Below are 20,335 nucleotides of genomic sequence, written 5' to 3' on the forward strand. Positions count from 1 at the left end.
GAATCTACTATACAATAAGTTTAATTAGAGGTCATGTAAATTTATACTTTTTGTCTACAAAGTTCTGTTTATCATCTTGATAAAAAACTTCTCTGGTTTAATAACTTTGAAATTAGTTACCCTCAATTTTAATTTGAGTTATATGTGTATATGAACATTACCTTTATTAAGTAATTACCACAAAAAACTGTTATTTCAACAGAAAAGGCATAATATAATTCAGTGCATTTGAATGCATTTTCTCCCCTCCCTCAGGCATTTCTAAGCTGGTTTTTTTTTTTGGAGGATTGGCCTTTAAAATATAATATTGAAAATCTGCTAAATATCTTGGAAAAAGTCAACTGTACCACCACATTTTTCAATTGTAAATTTTTGGACTTTAAGTTCAACCTTCTAAATAAATTGCTTCCGTCCATTTGGAAATGATCTGGATTTTTCTCTTCCTGCTGTTGCATGTGATCTAGTATATTGCATTTGAGCAGTGGAACTTGAAATGGTTTTGATGCTGCCATGAGGGGAAAAAAATGAATTCGTAGCTTATAAAATTAAAGGAGAAAAGCCAAATAATATTATCTATTGAAAACATTCCATTTTCATGGGATGAAATTACAATTATCCCCATGCAACATGTCAGCACTATGTTCATATCTGTATAATTGTCATCATCTTTTCAGTTTTTTCCCTTTTGATAGACACTCCTATCTCCTGTTCCCTTTGTGTGCGAGTGTGAATACCTTTATGTTCCTGGCATATTGTGTGACTCGTTTGAAACATGTTGTTAAGATTCTTTCATCAACTACGTTAGAATTCTGAGCTATCAGAAAAATAACTGTGGAAATACACTTAAAAAGATGGTGACGGTCACACTGAAATACCTCCATTTACTTTTCCCTTTGGAGTGTCCCGTCCTATTCAGTGACTTCCTACGTTTCTTTTCCAAGAGAATACTTGTATTCTGCACACGTGGCCTAACAGTTGTGTCGTCACAGCTGCCTGTGGTTGAGCTAAAAGGTGTATACGTGTTTCAGATAGATTGTGCAGATGAAGCAGTGTGGGTCCAACACAATGATAAAGCGGGATCCGGGAGATAGGAAGAAGGAGAGAGAAGGTCACCCGGGAGAACCTCCTGTGAATGGCTTGGTAGTAGGGATATGTGAAGAAGGCATATGCTGAGGTCCCGGGACCAAGAGATGTTCCTCAGTGCTCTAAGTATAGCATGTCCAGACAACGGATTCTTTCTGAATGAACAGCATTCTGTGTCTCTCCTGTTATGTAGTGAATGAGACTGCATAGTGTATGGGTCCATATTCATGTAACTCTCTTATGTTGTCTCATGATGGATTTCCCCTGAAAATAAAACAGAATGGAATTCTTGGCAGAATTCTCTGAATGTTTAAAAGAAAGTATGTAATAGCATAGCTCTGTGGGTCAAACATTTTACCATGAATTGAAGACAGGATCCAATTTTTAATGCCCACTTTAATTTTGTTCAAGGTTTCTCAAAGTCTTGTATTCCTGATACCCAGCGCAGTAACTGGCAAGTATTTTGGGTCCAATAAATGTTTATCAATGGGAAAGTTGACTTCGTATCCTTTATTTCTTCTTCTTTGGGGACATCTATTGATTTCCTTCAGAGCGATGTATCAGGATAATTTTTTAAATATAATCCAACCAAACTTTAAGGATCAGTTTGCTGACTTCAGGACCCTAGAAAGGAGTCTCTTCTGTCTTTTGCTCCATTTCCTTTTAGCCCTCTTCACTAAATTCTACAGTCCTTTTAAGGCCCAGCTCTTCCTTAAAACCTGGGCGAGTCCCTCAGCCGAACCTCTTTGCTCTAACTCCTAAAGCCCATCTGCTTCTTGCCTTCCTCAAAGCTCGGTGCTCTGCTCTGCTCCACCCCGAGCTCCCCGAGAGCATCCACTGTGCCTAGCTCCCTTCCACAATGTCCCAGCGCCTGGCAGTGCCGTCTGGCCATAGTAGGTGGTCAATGAACGCAGCAATGGCGCCTGTCTCCCTGAGGCAAACAGGCACAAAGCAGCCTGGGATCGTGGGACATAATTAGGATAACATCTCAAAGTGGAGGGTGGTGTTCCACTTTTCTTAAACAGGAAAGAACAAGGGCATCCTGCTACTTTGTGTGGATTTCTTAGTGTTTTCTCTTGTGTTGCAGAGATTAGTCATTTACAACATTTCTGTCTGAAAGAAAACACGTCCACATACATTTCTGAATTTGTCTGAAAGACGAATTCTAAAATCTTAATAGAAGGAAACTGTACTTAGGTAATTGTCTGTATTCTCTAACCCTAAAAATCCCGAGTAAATTATTTTTCTCTGAAAAGAGCAAATACTAAAACTCCGAGGTAAGTTAAATACTGTAGAGTCCAGAACCTGTAAAGATTACTCATTTTATTTGCCAATATCCTTAATGTCTATATACCCTAAAGGGCAGAACCCTTGATTTCTGAGTCGGGAGTTTGTGTTTTATTCCTGGCTCTTCCTCTCTCAGCAATGTTCACTGTACCCTCAGGGAACAGATATTTAACCTTTCTGACCTTCAGTGTCTGTGCCTATTAAATGGGTTTGCTAATTATTCAGGAAGATGTTACGAAAATAGTTTGGAGAGAAGCAGTAAAGAGTTTTACCTTCACTGGAGAAGATATGGGAGTATTATGGAGGCTGCTGGTCCACGTGAAATTTAAGATGAAGTTGCCTACAAACTACCTGCGTGACTTTGGGCAACTCAGCGAAGGCCCTGGGTCTTAAGGTCCTTGTCCGTAGAAGATGATGAGACTGGACGGTTTCTATGGCGGCTGCACCTTGAAAGTGCTATAGTCCAGTCCAGCATGCCAAGCCTGGCACCATCATGATACATCAGTTTTTTATAAATGCCCTAAATTATAGTAGTGACAGAAGAGGGACTCTGACATCAGCACCCAGAGAGGGGTCTGGACTTCAAATGTGAATTACTGGGATCTCTGTAACTTAACTCTCTGGATTTTCAAGACTGAATAGAAATGAGGACTTCAGAAAAACATTAGGAGAATTCACTAGCGTTTTCCTTAGAAATGGGGAGGGAGGAGCCAGGTTTTAACTTTTTTGGCTGAAAGTAAATATGATGAGTGAATGAATCAACCCTTATTAATAAAATTTGATCAATAAATTATAATAGTACATATAGAACTAGGATACTTAAGATTAGAAATCATGGATAAAACCGAAATTCTTCAAAGGTATCATGAAAAAAATAAGCTATCATGAATCCTAACTTTGGAAGATGTGACATATCTGTAAACTATTGTAAACATCTGGGGCCGCTGGCTCCCTGTGAGGCAGTGCAAAGTGGGGGGCCCGAGGGTTAAAAGTAGTACGCAGAGAATCTGAGGGGCTCCAGTGGAAACCAGCAATTCCGAGAGCTGTTTCTCCAAAGCCATTATGATAACGTGCAGAGAAAAGCAGACTCTGTGCTTTTGTTTTCTACCACATCAGCCCTTGTGCGTGGTTTTAAGGTCCTCCCTAGAGGCACAGGGTAAAAAACGTTTAGGCAGTTGGACCCAGAGAGTCCTGGGTTAGAAGCCTGGCTCTACCACGTGGCCCTGGACTAGGTTCTTAAACTTTCAGATCTCTGGTTTCCCTCACTCATAAAGTAGGGATGCTATCTTCCACCACAATAGGTTGGTGTGAGAACTAAGTAAGTACATTTAGCAGACCCTTAACCAGTATCAGGACTGGTTAGTATCTCTTTCATGAAAGCACGTTTCCTAGTCTTTCTGTTTTTATGGACAGCTAACCCTCTGACTGGCAGGTCATTCTTTTTAACTGGGTTGAAACATCCACCTGTTGCAGAAGGAGCAGCCTGAAACACAGCACCTAAAAGGATAGTGGACTGTAATGAAGCCACGGCTGCCTCTGGGCATGTGGGGGTCTCCCCAGAGGCCGCTCGTCTTGTCCAGATCTTGTCCCGATCTTGTCTCAGGGCTGCTCCATCTCCTCTGTCTGCTCCTCCCTGTCCTCCGCACTCTCTTCCCTACAGGCGGCTCTGTTCTTCCTTTCTCCACTGCTTTGGTGTGGCGGCACCTCGTTCTTCCCCTTCGAGCTGTACCCCAGATTTGCTGACACTTGTCTCCAGAGCCCTGCGCATGGCTGCTCCCCCAAGAGCGCCTCTGTTGATCACGCCTCTGCAGCCGCTGGCTCCTACTTCTCTTGTTTGCAGTGCGGACTGTTGTTATCCTGTCATCCTCTCCACCTCCTCACTCCACTCCGACCTGATCTTCTTGGCTTAGCAGAAGTTGCCTTAGATGACACTGCGTTTCCCACCCCATATGCTCTCTTTAGAAACTCTTGAGGGCAACTACTCTGTAGTTTCTTTCTTTAATTAACTAATTTTTACTTTTGACTGTGCTGTCTTTGTTGCTGCCTGGGCTTTCTCTAGTTGCCACGAGCCGGGGCTGCTGTCCATTGCGGTGCTCGGGCTCATTGCAGCGGCTTCTCCTGTTGCGGAGCACAGGCTCTGGAGCACACGGGCTTTAGTGGTTGTGGTGCAGGGGCTTAGTTCCTCCATGATATGTGAGATCTTCCCGGACCAAGGATCAAATTTGTGTCCCCTCCATTGGCAGGCAGATTCTTATCCACTGTGTCACCAGGGAAGTCCTCCCCTGCCCTTTTCAGTTTTTATTTTATGTTTTGAACTTCCCAGGGATATCTCCTCAGCTTTCTGTCCTTTGATACTCCAGGGGTTCCTTGTGAGTCATTTTCCTCATAGCTTTCACCTCCTTACCATCAGACAGATGCACCCCCAGTTCCTGGAGTTCTGTTCTGCCTCCTACTGAGGTCCCCCGGGATGCTAAGACTCCTTCAGTGTGGGATCTGCAGCTTTTATTGTTTCATCTCTAAATCCTGGGCCAGAGTAGGAAGCCACAGGTACTGGCTAGACGAAAGCTACGGGACCACAGGAAACAGAGGGGCCGGCAAATGGTCCTCCATCCGAGCACCGACTGCCCTGTGGAGCACCAGGCTCTCCTGTTTCCTCCCCACTCTGGCTTCCGCACTGTCTTCTTTAGGAGTGATCTCTGAAGCAGGGTAGGTAAAGGTCTCCTCCTCTGGGTTGCACCATCCCCACCTCCCTTGACACAGGAAAACACAGAATGGTTGATACAAAGCTCCTGGAGCTGCATTGATCTGACCTGTGGGTTCATGGTGGTCAGGAAGAGCCATGAGATCCAGGCAGGGCTGCTTAAGCTTGATTTCCAGGCAAAACACAAAACTGATTTAAGATTTTTTTGAGCTGAGAACATGGCTCTTGGAGCAGTGATAGCATAAAAGTTGTGTACTTGGGTACTAGCAGGGTCAAGAGGCTGAAATCAGGGAGGCCAAGCTCCTGCCAGTGGTGAAAAGACCAAGATGATAAGAATGGATATATATATAGAGAGAGAATGGCTATAAGAGAGAATTCAGAGGAAACGTCTAACAGGATTTGCTTAATAACAAGATAAGCACAATTATGGGAAGAGTTAACATGTATATAGCCTGCCAAGATGGAGAAGGCAATGGCAACCCACTCCAGTACTCTTGCCTGGAAAATCTCATGGACGGAGGAGCCTGGTAGGCTGCAGTCCATGGGGTCGCTAAGAGTCTGACACGACTGAGCGACTTCACTTTCACTTTTCACTTTCCTGCATTGGAGAAGGACATGGCAACCCACTCCAGTGTTCTTGCCTGGAGAATCCCAGGGACGGGGGAACCTGGTGAGCTGCCGTCTATGGGGTCACGCAGAGTTGGACACGACTGAAGCGACTTAGCAGCAGCCTGCCAAGATAGCTCAGGCGCTGTATATAAATTAACCCATTTAAACCTCCTCATTATCTCTAGTTTGCAGACAATGAAATGGAGGCACAGGACCAAACTTCTAACCAGGCTTTGGGTCCAAGGTATCAAAATAAGTAATAATAATAGTGATAATAATATAGTCCATAATAGATAAAAAGAAAGATGGCAAAAGGAGATGGCCTGAAGTTTTTTTTAAATATTTTTTTGATGTGGACCATTTCTTTTTTGTTCAAGGGATGCTTTTATTATTTATTTAAAAATGAATTTATTTATTTCAATTGGAGGCTAATTACTTTACAATATTGTGGTGGTTTTTGCCATACGTCGACATGAATCAGCCATTGGTGTACGTGTGTCCCCCATCCTGAACCCCCCTCCCATCCCTCTCTCCACCCCATTCCTCTGGGTTGTCCCAGAGCACCGGCTTTGAGTGTCCTGCTTCATGCATTGAACTTGCCGTGGTCATCTATTTACATATGGTAATATACATGTTTCAATGCTATTCTCTCATATTGTCCCACCCTTGCCTTTTCCCACATAGTACAAAAGTCTGTTCTTTACATGTGTGTCTCTTTTGCTGTCTTACATATAGGGTTGTCATTATCATCTTTCTAAATTCCATACATATGCATTAATATATTGTATTGGTGTTTCTCTTTCTGGCTTACTTCACTCTGTATAATAGGCTCCAGTTTCATCCACCTCATTTGAGCTGACTCAAATGCATTCTTTTTTATAGCTGGGTAATATTCCATTGTGTATACGTACCACAACTTCCTTATCCATTCATCTGCCGATGGACATCTGGGTTGCTTCAATGTCCCAGCTATTGTAAACAATGCTGCAATGAACACTGGGGTACACGTGTCTCTTTCAGTTCTGATTTCCTCAGTGTGTATGCCCAGCAGTGGGATTGCTGGGTTGAATGGCAGTTCTATTTCCAGTTTTTTCTTTTTTAAGATTTTTTTTGATGTGGACTATTTTTAAAGTCTTTATCGAATTTGTTACAATACTGCTTCTGTTTTATGTTTTGGGTTTTTTGGCCATGAGGCATGTGGAATCTTGACTCTCTGATCAGGGATTGAACCCGTACCCCCTGCGTTGGAAGGGGAAGTCTTAGCCACTGGACCACCAGGGAAGTCCCCTTGGTGAAGGTTTAGGATTTCCACTTTGGAATTTGAGATGACAGCCAAATGAAAATATCCAGTGGCCACATGGAGGATAGAGACTTTCCTCTTTGCCTGCGTGTGTGCTCAGTCATGTATGACTCTGTGACCCTGTGGACTGTAGCCCACCAGGCTCCTCTACCCATGGGATTCTTCAGGCAAGAATACTGGAGTGGGTTGCCATGCCCTCCTTCAAGGGAGCTTCCCATCTCAGGGATCAAACTCAGGTCTCTTATATCTCCTGAAATAGCAGGTGGATTCTTTACCATTCGGGCCACCTGGGAAGCCCCTTTTTCTAGTTCCGCCTTAAAATATACCCAGATCTACCATCCTGCAGTTTTCCACTGCTGTTTTCAAATGATTCTGCTATTTTTCCCCTTTGCCATCTGCAGGGCCAGTTGCATGAGTTACATAGAAGAGCCCTGTGCTGGGTAGAATCCTCTGCTGTGGCCGCTATAGTAATTTTTGAGCAAGGTGTCTACATATCCATTTGGACTGAGCCTGCAAATTTTGTAGAGGGCCTGCCTTTCTGCTGAACATCGGGGATGGACGTTCCAGGCGTGGGCATTCCCTCCACTGTTCAGGCCTCCTTCACCTTCACGGGGTGTGTGCTCCTCTCACTGCTTCTGTGAAACTGTTCTTTCCCACAACATCACTGATGCAATCAGTGCTAGCTTTTTCTTAGTTGTTAGGCTCAGCACTTAATCACATGCTCATTTTCATCTTTTCCAAAAATTCTCTCCTGTCTTAGCTGTCACAAGCCATGACTTCTGCCGCTTCTTGATTTGATGTTCTTTTGTTTGTACGATGTGAGAGTTGGACCATAAAGAAGGCTGAGCACCGAAGAAATAATGCTTTTGAACTGTGGTGCTGGAGAAGACTCTTGAGAGTCCCTCGGACTGCAAGAAGATAAAACTAGTCAATCCTAAAGGAAATCACCCCTAAATATTCATTGGAAGGACTGATGCTGAAGCTGAAGCTCCAATACCTTGGTCACCTGATGCAAAGAGGTGACTCACTGGAAAAGACCCTGATGCTGGGAAAGATTGAAGGCAAAGGAGAAGAGGGCAGCAGAGGATGAGATGGTTAGATAGCATCACTGACTCAACGGACATGAATTTGAGCAAACTCTGGGAGACAGTGAAGGACAGGGCAGCCTGGCATGCTGCAGCTCATGGGGTTGCAGTCAGACATGACTTAGTGACTGGACAGCAACAACAATGCTTTGCACCACCAGCTCTTCCTCTGGGTCCTGCCCCACATCTGGAGGTATCTTCTAAGACGCAACAATCATGGGTTGAACTGTTCCTCTGCAAGTTCGCTGACTCCCATTTAACCTATCAGAACATCCGCTGTGGTATGCATATAAAAATGGATTCCCATCATCCTTTTCTTGATAGTTGTCACTGCCTGGACCCTAGCCACAAACCCAACCTGGTTCACTCTCTTTTTCTATACCTGTTCTTAATATTTCTGTCTGGTTGACTTCATAACTCTTCAAATTTATGAGCTCTTCTTACTCTGTTGGTCTTCACTTTTGATATCTCTACTCAACCACTAGTCCATCGTAGGGTGTTCCCCAATTCCAAGTATTTGCCTAAAATACCCTGGGAAATTCTTGGCTTAATCCAGCCCTGTTCCCTGGCCTTTCATCCTGACCAGGGGCTGGAAGGTGATGCTCCTGCTGAGTCTGTCTTAGCTCTGTTAATGTCCTCTCCCTTCCCTCTGCACATTTAACCCTGAAGCTGAACAAGCCTGACACTAACCTCTGCGCCACAGAGCCACCACAGCCGACCTGCTCTGGCCCGTGAGTATGCTTGCCAAATAACCAGCTTTCAAGAGTGCCCACCCACCTAGGCAGTGCTACTGCATGTCCCTAGTCCATTCTTGGTTTCCCAAAGATGATCTCCTATATTCTGTCTTCCCAAATCCCCAGCACTTTCTTCCTAGTCTCGTTTCATGATGCCCTACTTTTGATTTCACTGAGACAATAGAAGAAATGAAGGGAGAAATTCCATCCACTTGCATGCTTACCCTTCTTGAACTGCTTTCTTTGCTATCTCCAGCACCCCACTCTCTTGCTTTTCTTCTTCTCTCATGGCCACATCTATTCACTTGTTGGTCATTTTTCTTCTTCCAAGCCTCTAGGTTGGTGTATAGCCTTCAGTTTGGGCTGCTATAACAAAAATACCATAAATTGGGTGGTGTAAGCAACAAACATTTATTTCTCATAGTTCTAGAGGCTGGGAGGCACAAGAATAGGGTGCCACCATGACGACCCTCTTCCTGGCTTATGGACAGTCATCTCCTCACAAGGCAGAGAGCAGAGACTCTTCTTATAAGGGCACCAATCTCTTCATGAGAGCTCCACTCTTTTGATCTAATTACTTCCCAGCAGCCCCCATCTCCACACACCACCACATTGGGGATTAGGCTTACAATGTATCAATTTGGGGAGGACACAAACATGGAGACCATATGATGTGTTTTAAGGGTTAATCCTTATAGCTCCTTTCCCCACTCTTCAATCTCACTTTCTGAGTCACTTCATCTAGTGCCATGACTTTAAATAAATATCATTGCATACTGATCCTCCAAGATTTATACCTTCACCTGGATACGCCTTTTGAATTCCAGATATATATCCAACTGCCTACATGATATTTGATGCACGTGTGCATGTATGCCAGGTCGCTGCAGTCATGTCCAACTCTGTGACCCTATGGACTGTAGCCCACCAGTCTCCTCTGTCCATGGGATTCTCCAGGCAAGAATACTGGAGTGGATTGCCTTGCCTTCCTCCAGGGGATCTTCCTGACCCAGGGATCAAACCCACATCTCTTATGGCTCATGCGTTGGCAGGGAGCACAAATGTCCAATAGGCATCTCAAATTTAACCCATCCAAAACTGAACTCTTCATTTTCCTCCCCAAACTTACTTCTCCCACAGTTTTTTCCACCTTAGTAAATAAAATCTGTGTTCATCTGGTAGCTCAGTAGAGTCATCCTGACTGCTCTCTTTTTCAAGCCTTGTACTCACCCCATTGGTAAAATCCTGCCAGCCGTACAGTCGCACTCACACCACTAAGTCATCCTCGTCTATCACCGGGTCTCTTGCAATAGCCTCCTAACTGTTCTTCCTGCTTCTATCCTTGCCCCTTCGCCTTCTCCACACAGCACTCAACGTGATGCTTGTTAAAACCGAAGTGAGATCGTATCATTCCTGTTCAGTGTCAAAGACTCTCCAGGGTCATCCCATTTCTCTCAGAGTAGAATCTGAGTCCTTTCCAGGGTTTCCAAGCCTTCCGGTCATGCCCTGCTCCATCTCTGTGCTGGTTCTTCTCGCTGCTCCCCCTCCTGCTGCTTCTGCATAGCTGCATTGGCCTCCTCGCTGTTCCTCACGTCCACCAAGCACGTTGATGCCTCTGAGCCTTTCCGCTGGCTGTGCCCTCTGGCTGAAATGCTCTTCACCTACACCTCGGCATGGCTGTCTGCCTCATCGCCCTCAGGTCTCATTCAGAAGTCAGTAGAGGGACCTTCTCTGACAACTCTGCCTGAGTTGCACTCACTCCAGTTTCTCTATCCATCTTATTTCACCTTATCATTCTTTTTTGCCATTACTGTCATCTGACACATTATATTAATGTTTGTTTGTTTAGTATCAGTCTCCACTCTACCTCCCAGAATGTAACCTACAGAAGAGCTTTACATTGTATACTCTTGTATTAACTAAAATAGTCACTCAGAGTGGTTACTGAATAAATATTTGTTGAATTAAAAAATGAACTCTCTTCCTATTGCCCAGGCTTAAAACTAGTCAGTCCTGGGCTGGGTTCATTAATTTTACTCATTAAGAGTAGCTATAATACATACCTTAGTGTGTGCTAAGTCACTTCAGTTGTGTCTGACTCTTTACGATCCCAGTGGACTGTAACCTGCCAGGCTCCTCTGTCCATGGGATTTTCTAGGCAAGAACACTGGAGTGGGTTGCCATGCCTCCTCCAGGGGACCTTCCCGACCCAGGGATGGAACCTGTGACTCCCGCGTCTCCTGCACTGGCAGGCAGATCCTTTAGTAATAGCGCCACCTGGGAAACCCACATACAGTAGTGCAATCTTCCTAAATTTAGGTTATTTCACAACCAACCAACATTCTGTTAGGGGGCTTCAGCTGGGATTGTTCACAAAGGTGCCAATTAAGGATAATTTGATTCATGCACCATAGGTTAAATTATATCTAAAATCACTAAGACTATAAAATCAGGATATTCCATTGTAATTATCTCTTACACTGAAATGTGTGTGTAACAAGTGTTTGTTTTGCTTAAAATATTTGTCTCTCCTCACATAAAGAGGGGGGAGCAGTTTGAAAGCCAGAAATGCCCCGATTCAGATTCACGTCCCAATCCACCACACTTCCTTTCTGCCATCTTATTACGGCAGGTTCTTGCAAGTCCAATGAGCAGCAGTCATGGTGCTTCAGAGTAGAGGCGCTGAAGGCCGGCTATGTTGGTTCAAATCCAAGCTCTGCCACTTGTCAGCTTTGTCTCCTTGGATAAGTTACTTAACTGCTCTGAGTTTCTTTATCCGGGTTAAGGCTCTCTGCCTCTAGGGTTGTCCTGAGGATCTAATGAGATAATTCATGTAAAGCACTTACAGGATTGGCACAAAGAAGGTGCAAGTAGCTATGATTTTTGCTAATATTCCTCCTGATAAAACAGCTGTCACTTCTTAAGTGTTTTACTGTCCTTGCTCCTGGGACCTGGCCCGGGACTGACTCCACGGTACTGTGTGTCCAACGGGTACGGCCACCACACCCTTGGAGCCCTTGCTACTTGTGCTCCACAAAAGTTCGGTCTTTTCCCTCCCCTCCTCTCTCCTCCCGTCCATCCTTCCTTCCGCCCACCCTTCCTTTGTCCCTTCCTTCCTCGTCCCCTCACTCCCCAGCCCTTCTTTCCTCTTTCTCCTAAGCTCCGCCTTTCCTCACTCTCTCCTCTACTTCTCGCTCACATACCGCAGGATCTGTTTTGCATTAGTCTCTCTTTCCTCTCCTCCATTCTTCTGCTGTTTCTCTCTGCTCTCATTCACAGAGGAAGAGCTCTAGAGGGAAAGGACCTGTCATGTCACCAGGAAGAGTCCCCAGAAGCAAATGTCTTAGACTGCTCACTTCCTGAAGAGTTTTGCTCTTTCAAGCAGGCCCTGCTTTAGAAATCAGAGGCCTTTTATCAAAGACTGTTGGCTGCTCAGGTTATTCAGAAATGCCATCTCAGCATTTCTAACCCATATGTGGGTTATGCCAGCAGCATCCACGAAATGCTTTAGAAAACACTGTCATGTCTTCTCAACAATCACAGGCAAACCATGAAATCGACCATAACCAACTGTATTGCTTGCTGCTTCTAAGGAACATTAATGAAGTAATGTGGTCACCGTGGTGCTTAATAATGTTCAATTCCAGTGATGGTGAGAATGTAGAAAGGAATGAAAGACATGCTCAGTGGAAACATGTTTTGTTTTGTTTTTCCCTTTTTCCCTGTTAGATTAGGAGCTCCCTGAGTGAAGGGACAATGCCTGCTGTAGTCCTGAGGTATACGACTAGCATCTGGCTTAGACCTTACTCAGAATATGTGTCCAGTAAATAAACATGCCCTGAATTTTTACTTCTCAAGAATTAGACAAATGCGGTCAAAAAGTCTGAGTATACAAAGACAACAAGAAGAAAACCATGAATAAGGATGGTGCTTTATGGGACAATCAGTCAGGTAGCTTTGTAACATAAAAGTCTAAGAACTAATTAGAAAACATCACTGAAAACATCACAATTTTCTACAGTTCTATGAATTTTTATACCATCTCTTTTGTGACAATTACTACTGAAAATTATAGTGATATGGAAGTATATCTCAATTCTTCCTATTATTGATTATTTATTATTCTATTACTTGGGGAACTAGTTCCTACTGTTTCACCATACACATCATATACTTCAGTACCTGTTTGCTAAATAAATGATTAAATGAAGTTACATGCATGCGTGCTAAGTCGTAACTTCACCATTTAATCATTTGAATATTGTGCTAAATCGCTTCAGCCATGCCCGACTCTTTGCAAGCCTATGGACCATCACCTGCCAGGCTCCTCTGTCCACGGGATTCTCCAGGCAAGAATACTGGAGTGGGTTGCCACGCCCTCCTTCAGGGAATCTTCCTGACCCAGGGATTGAACCCATGTCTCTCAAGTCTCTTATGTCTCCTGCAATGGTGGGCAGGTTCTTTACCACTAAGTGCCACCTGGGAAGCCCAATTTCTGGTCATTCAGAATATTTGAAAAGGTTTCACAAAATTGGATGGCCTTATTAAGCAAAAATTACTACCTATATAATCTGTATGGATTGATATTAGAACATAAAATTTAAAAAATCACAATTAAGTTAAACATATGTTATCTCTTTTGATTCAAAAAACACTTCATGATCTTTAAGTTATAAAATTAGGTCCATTTCTCCATCAGTCTGAAAGGACGTCACTGTTGGGCCATCAAGGAGAAAAACTACCATATCCAGTTCTTCGACAAAACCTCAGATGCATGGCTTTCTGGCCAAGCATCTGTGATTTCATATTGTTGGAACATTCATTGTCTCCCTGGGAACTACAACTTTCTGTAACTTTGCTATAGCTGAACCAGGAAAGAAAGCATATGCAGATTTCTATAGAAATTATGACTCCATGAAAGATTTTGAGGTGAAGAGGAAGGCTGGTATCTTTCAGAGTGCAAAGTGATTTGAAATATAAAGAATATCTTTGCTTGAGTTCCATGGAAGTTTGTCACTTACCTGTGTTTCTGAAGCATGAAACTATGAATATCTGGGCTGAAGAATAGTTTCTCAACAAATAAATGATGAACAAATACTGTGGGCACTAAAAAAAAAATGTAAAAGAAACCAATTAGGCACCCCAAAATGTAACAATCTATTTTTGGTCTACCGGTATTTTACCAAGACTTTAAAATAAACCTGCTTTTTCAAGTTGTTTAGTTGAATGGATTCTGAATAAAAAGCAATTTTATATTCTGGATGGAAAGATTTAAAGAGGCTGAATTACCTGAGAAAGACAGTATAACCCTAAACCAAAGTGATAGAAAGAACTGTCCTTTAATTTTTCTTTAATACATTTGTATCTCATCATATTACATTTCTAGACCAAAATGGTTTGTACATTTCTGTTGGTTGAGCAGGAGGAAATCATTATAATGAAAAGAAGTTATTGAAAATGGTCCATGTTGTGTAATTCCCAGGATAAATGGGCTGAGTAGCAAATATTTCTGTTGTGAACTGTTTTATACTGAAATGTGCATTATTAAACCCATTTGTTGAACACATTGAAAGATCGAATATCTTTCTAACCCGACACTGGAAAATGTTTATTTGCTAGTCCTCTCCTTCCTCTGCTGCTTGGATCTTGATAGATATTGTTTCTGGGTTTTCTGGAATCCATTCACATGAGAGGGGAAAAAAAAAATCATAGATGAAGAAACCAGAAAAACAGAATTTACGATTTATAAACACATACTTTAAACAAGATCATAAGAAATTTAAAATAGTATACCTAATAGAAACAGCATGTGGAAAAGCATATAGAACAATGGTGGGTGGTGGGTGACTAATTTTTTTATACTATCATGAAGCTCCTACATGTTTGAAGAACACAGAAAAACCAGTAGCCATCCAGCTATAAGAATCTACAGCAGAAGAATGCTAGAGATCAAGATGGTTCGGGGGTGATGTTATGCTCCTTTGATTTTATAACTATGTTACTTTATGTATACTATGTATTTAAGTAATATGATTTTACTGCCTTTTAAAACACTGTGTGTGCAATCAATTTTTTAAATTTCATTTAGGGTAATTAAATGTGGGTTTGATTCCATGTGCCAATTATCTTCCAAAAAAGCCTCTGCTGAAAAATCAACAGAACCTTCAGAGACTTAGAGTTGGAGTTTATAGCATCTGGAGTGGAAGGAGCAGAAACTAGTCTTCTTTTTTGACCATCCTTTTCTTTCTTCACCAGTAACTCCACTTAATCTAGAGTTGAATTGGAAGTAGGACATCTAGGTGTAGATTTATTTATTTACTCATTCAATCAATAAATATCTATTAAGTGGCTACCGTGTGCCAGCTTGGTACTAAGGATGTAAGAAGTTGTTAATGTGGCACCGAACTTCTGGAGAGATTTTAAGGTTAAACATCTAGAATTGTAAGTCAGATAAATGGGAGTAAAAATGTCTCTGAAGCAGATGAAAACTGCAGGAAGTGGAGAGACAGGTTTATGCTGAGGAGGTGTGGAAGAGGTATGAATTATATTTGATTCTTTAGGGCTTCCCAGGTGGCTCAGTGGTAAAGAATCCACCTGCCAATGCAGGAGACACAGGAGTGGCAGGTTCAATCCCTGGGTCAGGAAGAGCCCCTGGAGGAGGAAATGGCAACCCACTTTAGTATTTTTGCCTAGGAAATTCCATGGACAGAGGAGCCTGGTGGGCTACAGTCCATAGGGTTGCAAAGAGTCGGACATGACTGAGCACACACACATATATAGGAAGTCTTTGCCATGAATGATAGAGGGAAGATACATGAGATTTTGAGGTACATAGATAAAAATTAGGTGCATAGAATTATTGGGGGAACAGTCCCTGCAATGAATCAGGGGATTTTTGTTGGCATTCCTGGCACTGTTGTAGCCAGCATGTGTTATAGGGAGCCAGAGAATTCCCAGGTTCTTTCCAACAATGTTCCTGGGCATAAATAGAAAAACTGGACGGTCTGCATGGTGTGGGTTTCCCAGTGATAGGGTGGGTCCCAAGAACATGATAGGGGCCTTGTTGTTAGAGAGGTAGTAACGGGCTGAGTTGAGGGTTCCTAGGTAGGTCAATCAGAAGGATTTAGTGTCCACTGAACTCGGTGAGCAGAAAGCAGGGAGGGACAGATGGGGCAGAGGTGCAGTGGTAGGTATGGGACTGTCTATAAAAAACAAGCAGTCCAGGTACCTCTAATGGTTAAATTCAGAGAGTGATTCTGCTGGTACATGGCTAAAGTAGGGTGGAATTGGAAGACTGCAGTGAACAAGATCGTGTGACCCTACAGTTACAGAGACTGATGGATCTCTAGTATGAGTTTTAAAGATGTCAGAAGTGATGACGAGGTGTTGAGGATGTGGAGGAAAATTAGCCAGGAGTTCATCTAGAAAGGTGGAAGTGGGTCTCACAGGAGTTCAGTAAACAACAGCTGTGGTGTCTTTAAGAGTGGAACAGAGAACTGATGTCAATTTTATACAAAGAGGAAAAAGAAGTAGACAGTGAGTAGTCCAAAAGTTTAAAGTCTTGGTTTGTAAATTACCGGAGGGAAAACTCCAAGGAGGCCAGAAATTGTTTTGAAGGCATCTATGATACGTCTAGTCAAGGCTATGGTTTTTCCAGGGTCATGTATGGATGTGAGAGTTGGACTGAGTGCCGAAGAATTGATGCTTTTGAACTATGGTGTTGGAGAAGACTCTTGAGAGTCCCTTGGACTGCAAGGAGACCCAACCAGTCCATTCTGAAATAGATTAGCCCTGGGATTTCTTTGGAAGGAATGATGCTACAGCTGAAACTCCAGTACTTTGGCCACCTCGTGTGAAGAGTTGACTCATTGGAAAAGACTCTGATGCTGGGAGGGATTGGGGGCAGGAGGAGAAGGGGATGACAGAGGATGAGATGGCTGGATGGCATCACCGACTCGATGGACATGAGTCTGAGTGAACTCCAGGAGTTGGTGATGGACAGGGAGGCCTGGTGTGCTGCAATTCATGGGGTCGCAAAGAGTTGGACACCACCGAGCGACTGAACTGACCTCAGGATGTAGAACAAGAAAGAAGGAAGGAAGGTTAGAATGAGTTTTCAGAGTTCTGGTTTAGGCAACAAGGTTGGTAGTGCTATTTTCAAATAGCAAAACATAAATAAATAAATAAAATAAGAGAAGATTTGAAGATTAATCAGAGTTTCCTCCAGAAGAGATGAATTCGAAATGTCTGTGACTTTCAGGTGGTAATGTCCAGTGAGCAATTGTAAACGTAGACGAGGGAGTTTTGGACACAAGTCAAGTAGCCATTTGGGGAGTCATCAGCATAAAAGTGAGACAATTTTGAGCAACAGGAAGAAGAGCATCCCTGCATAAACCAGAGATGTGGGCAAGAAAACAGCTGAAGAAAATGATGTCACAAAAATAAAACAAGGGAATTAAGAAAACAATTCCATTTATAATAGCATCAAACCCAAAATACATTGGTATACATTTAACAAAAGATGTACACTGAAAACTATAAAACAATGTTATAAGAAATTAGAGATCTACGTAAGTAGAAAGATATCCATATTTGTAGACCAGAAGGTCTTGATAATTTAAGAGGCTACTATCCCTAAAACTGATCTGCAGCTTCAATGCAACCCACACTGAAATTCCAGACTGTTCAGCAGAAACTGACAAACTGATCCTAAAATTTTTAAGGAAATGCAAGGGCAAATAGTCCTGAAAAAATGGGAGGACTCACACTTCTTGATTTTAAAACTTACCATAGTATGCTTTGGTATTCAAGACAGTGTGGTCCTACCATAAAGATAAACGTATAGATCAATGGAATAGAATTGAGAACCCAGATAGTAACTCTCAGCTTTATGCTCCACTGATTTTTCAACAAGGGTACCCAGGCCATTGAATGGGGAAAGAATTGACTTTCAACACATGATGTGAAGACCACTGAAAATCCACATGCAAAATAATGAAGGTGGACTCCTAACTCACAACATACACAAAAATTAAAAATGACCCAATCAAAAAATGGGCCAAAGAACTAAATAGACATTTCTCCAAAGAAGACATACAGATGGCTAACAAACACATGAAAAGATGCTCAACATCACTCATTATCAGAGAAATGCAAATCAAAACCACTATGAGGTACCATTTCATGCCAGTCAGAATGGCTGCGATCCAAAAGTCTAAAAATAATAAATGCTGGAGAGGGTGTGGAGAAAAGGGAACCCTCTTACACTGTTGGTGGGAATGCAAACTAGTACAGCCACTATGGAGAACAGTGTGGAGATTCCTTAAAAAACTGGAAATAGAACTGCCTTATGATCCAGCAATCCCACTGCTGGGCATACACACTGAGGAAACCAGAAGGGAAAGAGACACGTGTACCCCAATGTTCATCGCAACACTGTTTATAATAGCCAGGACATGGAAGCAACCTAGATGTCCATCAGCAGATGAATGGATAAGAAAGCTGTGGTACATATACACAATGGAGTATTACTCAGCCATTAAAAAGAATACATTTGAATCAGTTCTAATGAGGTGGATGAAACTGGAGCCTATTATACAGAGTGAAGTAAGCCAGAAAGAAAAACACCAATACAGTATACTAATGCATATATACGGAATTTAGAAAGATGGTAACAATAACCCTGTGTATGAGACAGCAAAAGAGACACTGATGTATAGAACAGTCTTATGGACTCTGTGGGAGAGGGAGAGGGTGGGAAGATTTGGGAGAATGGCATTGAAACATGTAAAATATCATGTATAAAACGAGTTTCCAGTCCAGGTTCGATGCACAATACTGGATGCTTGGGGCTGGTGCACTGGGACGACCCAGAGGGATGGTATGGGGACGGAGGAGGGAGGAGGGTTCAGGATGGGGAACACATGTATACCTGTGACGGATTCATTTTGATATTTGGCAAAACTAATACAATTTTGTAAAGTTTAAAAAAAAAAAAAGATGGATCACACACCTAAAAAAGGAGCTAAAACGATAAAACTCTTAGAAAATATAGGACTAAATATTCATGAACTTGGGTTAGGCAATGACAGCAAAAGCACAAGCCATAGAACAAAGACGAGATAAGCCAGATTCATCAAAAATACAACCATTTGTGCTACAAGGGACACAATCAAAGAAATTAAAAGGCAACCCAAAGAATGGTAGAAACTATTTGCAAATTATATATTTGATAAGAGACATAACTAGAATGAAAAAATTCTCCCAATTGAATAATAAAAGACAAACAACTCAATTTACAAAGGCTGTCAATTATAACTCAATCAAGCTGAAAATAAGAAAATAAAATAAGCTAAGGATCTGAATAGATAGTTCTCCAAAGATGATACAGCAAGGACCAAGAAGCATATGATAAGATGTTCATATTATTAGCCAGCCAAAAAATTAAAAAAAAACTATGAGGTACTACTTCATACCTCTAAGTTGGTTAATAACAAATGCTGGCAAAGATGTAGAGAAAATGGAACCCCATATATCACAAGTGGGATTAAAATATGGTACAGATACTCTGGAAAACAGTTTGGCAGTTTTGGCAAAATGTTAAGCACATAGCTACTATATGATTATATGACACAGCAATTCCACTCCTTGCTGTATACCTGAAGGAAATGAAAACAAGGTCTATGAAAAAACTTGTACAGTAATGCTCAGAGCTGCATTATTCGTAATGATCAATCCAAACCTTTCATCAGCTGATGAATGGATAAATGAAAATATATGTACACAATAGAGTATTATTCAGCTACAAAAGAAAGAATGGAGTACGGACACATGCTACAACATGGATGATTCTTAAAAATATTATGTTAAGTGAAAGAAACCAGTGACAAAACTACATCCTGTATTATTCCATTCACACGAGATGGTTGGAACAGACAAATCTACAGAAGAACAAAGTAGATGAGTGGTTGCCTAGGATGCAGAGTAGTGGGGCTAGGGGGAAGGGAAGTCCCTGTGAATGGGTATCGGATTTCTTTCAGGGGGAATGGAAATGTTCTAAAATTAGATTGTGTGAGGGTTGCACAAGCTTGTGCCAGGCACGGTGCTAAGAACGTTCTCTGTGTGCTGCATGTGTTAATTACTTCAGTCGTGTCTGACTCTTTGCGACTTTATGGACTGTAGCCCGCGAGGCTCCTCTGTCCGTGGGATCCTGCAGGCAAGAATCCTGGAGGTGGCTAGGTTGCCATGACCTCCTCCAGAGGACCTACCCCACACAAGAATTGAACCCGCATCTCTTCTGTCTCCTGCACCAGCAGGTGGGTTCTTTATTGCTATTGCCAACGGGGAAGCCCGAACGTTGTCTGTGCTTTTGTATTTAAACCTCCTAAGCCTTTAATTTGACAGTGTGGATCACAATAAACTGTGGAAAATTCGGAAAGAGATGGGAATACCAGACCACCTGACCTGCCTCTTGAGAAACCTATATGCAGGTCAGGAAGCAACAGGTAGAACTGGACACGGATCAACAGAGTGGTTC

This window comes from Bubalus bubalis, chromosome 8, assembly GCF_019923935.1.
Source record: "Bubalus bubalis isolate 160015118507 breed Murrah chromosome 8, NDDB_SH_1, whole genome shotgun sequence".
Lineage (NCBI taxonomy): Eukaryota > Metazoa > Chordata > Mammalia > Artiodactyla > Bovidae > Bubalus > Bubalus bubalis.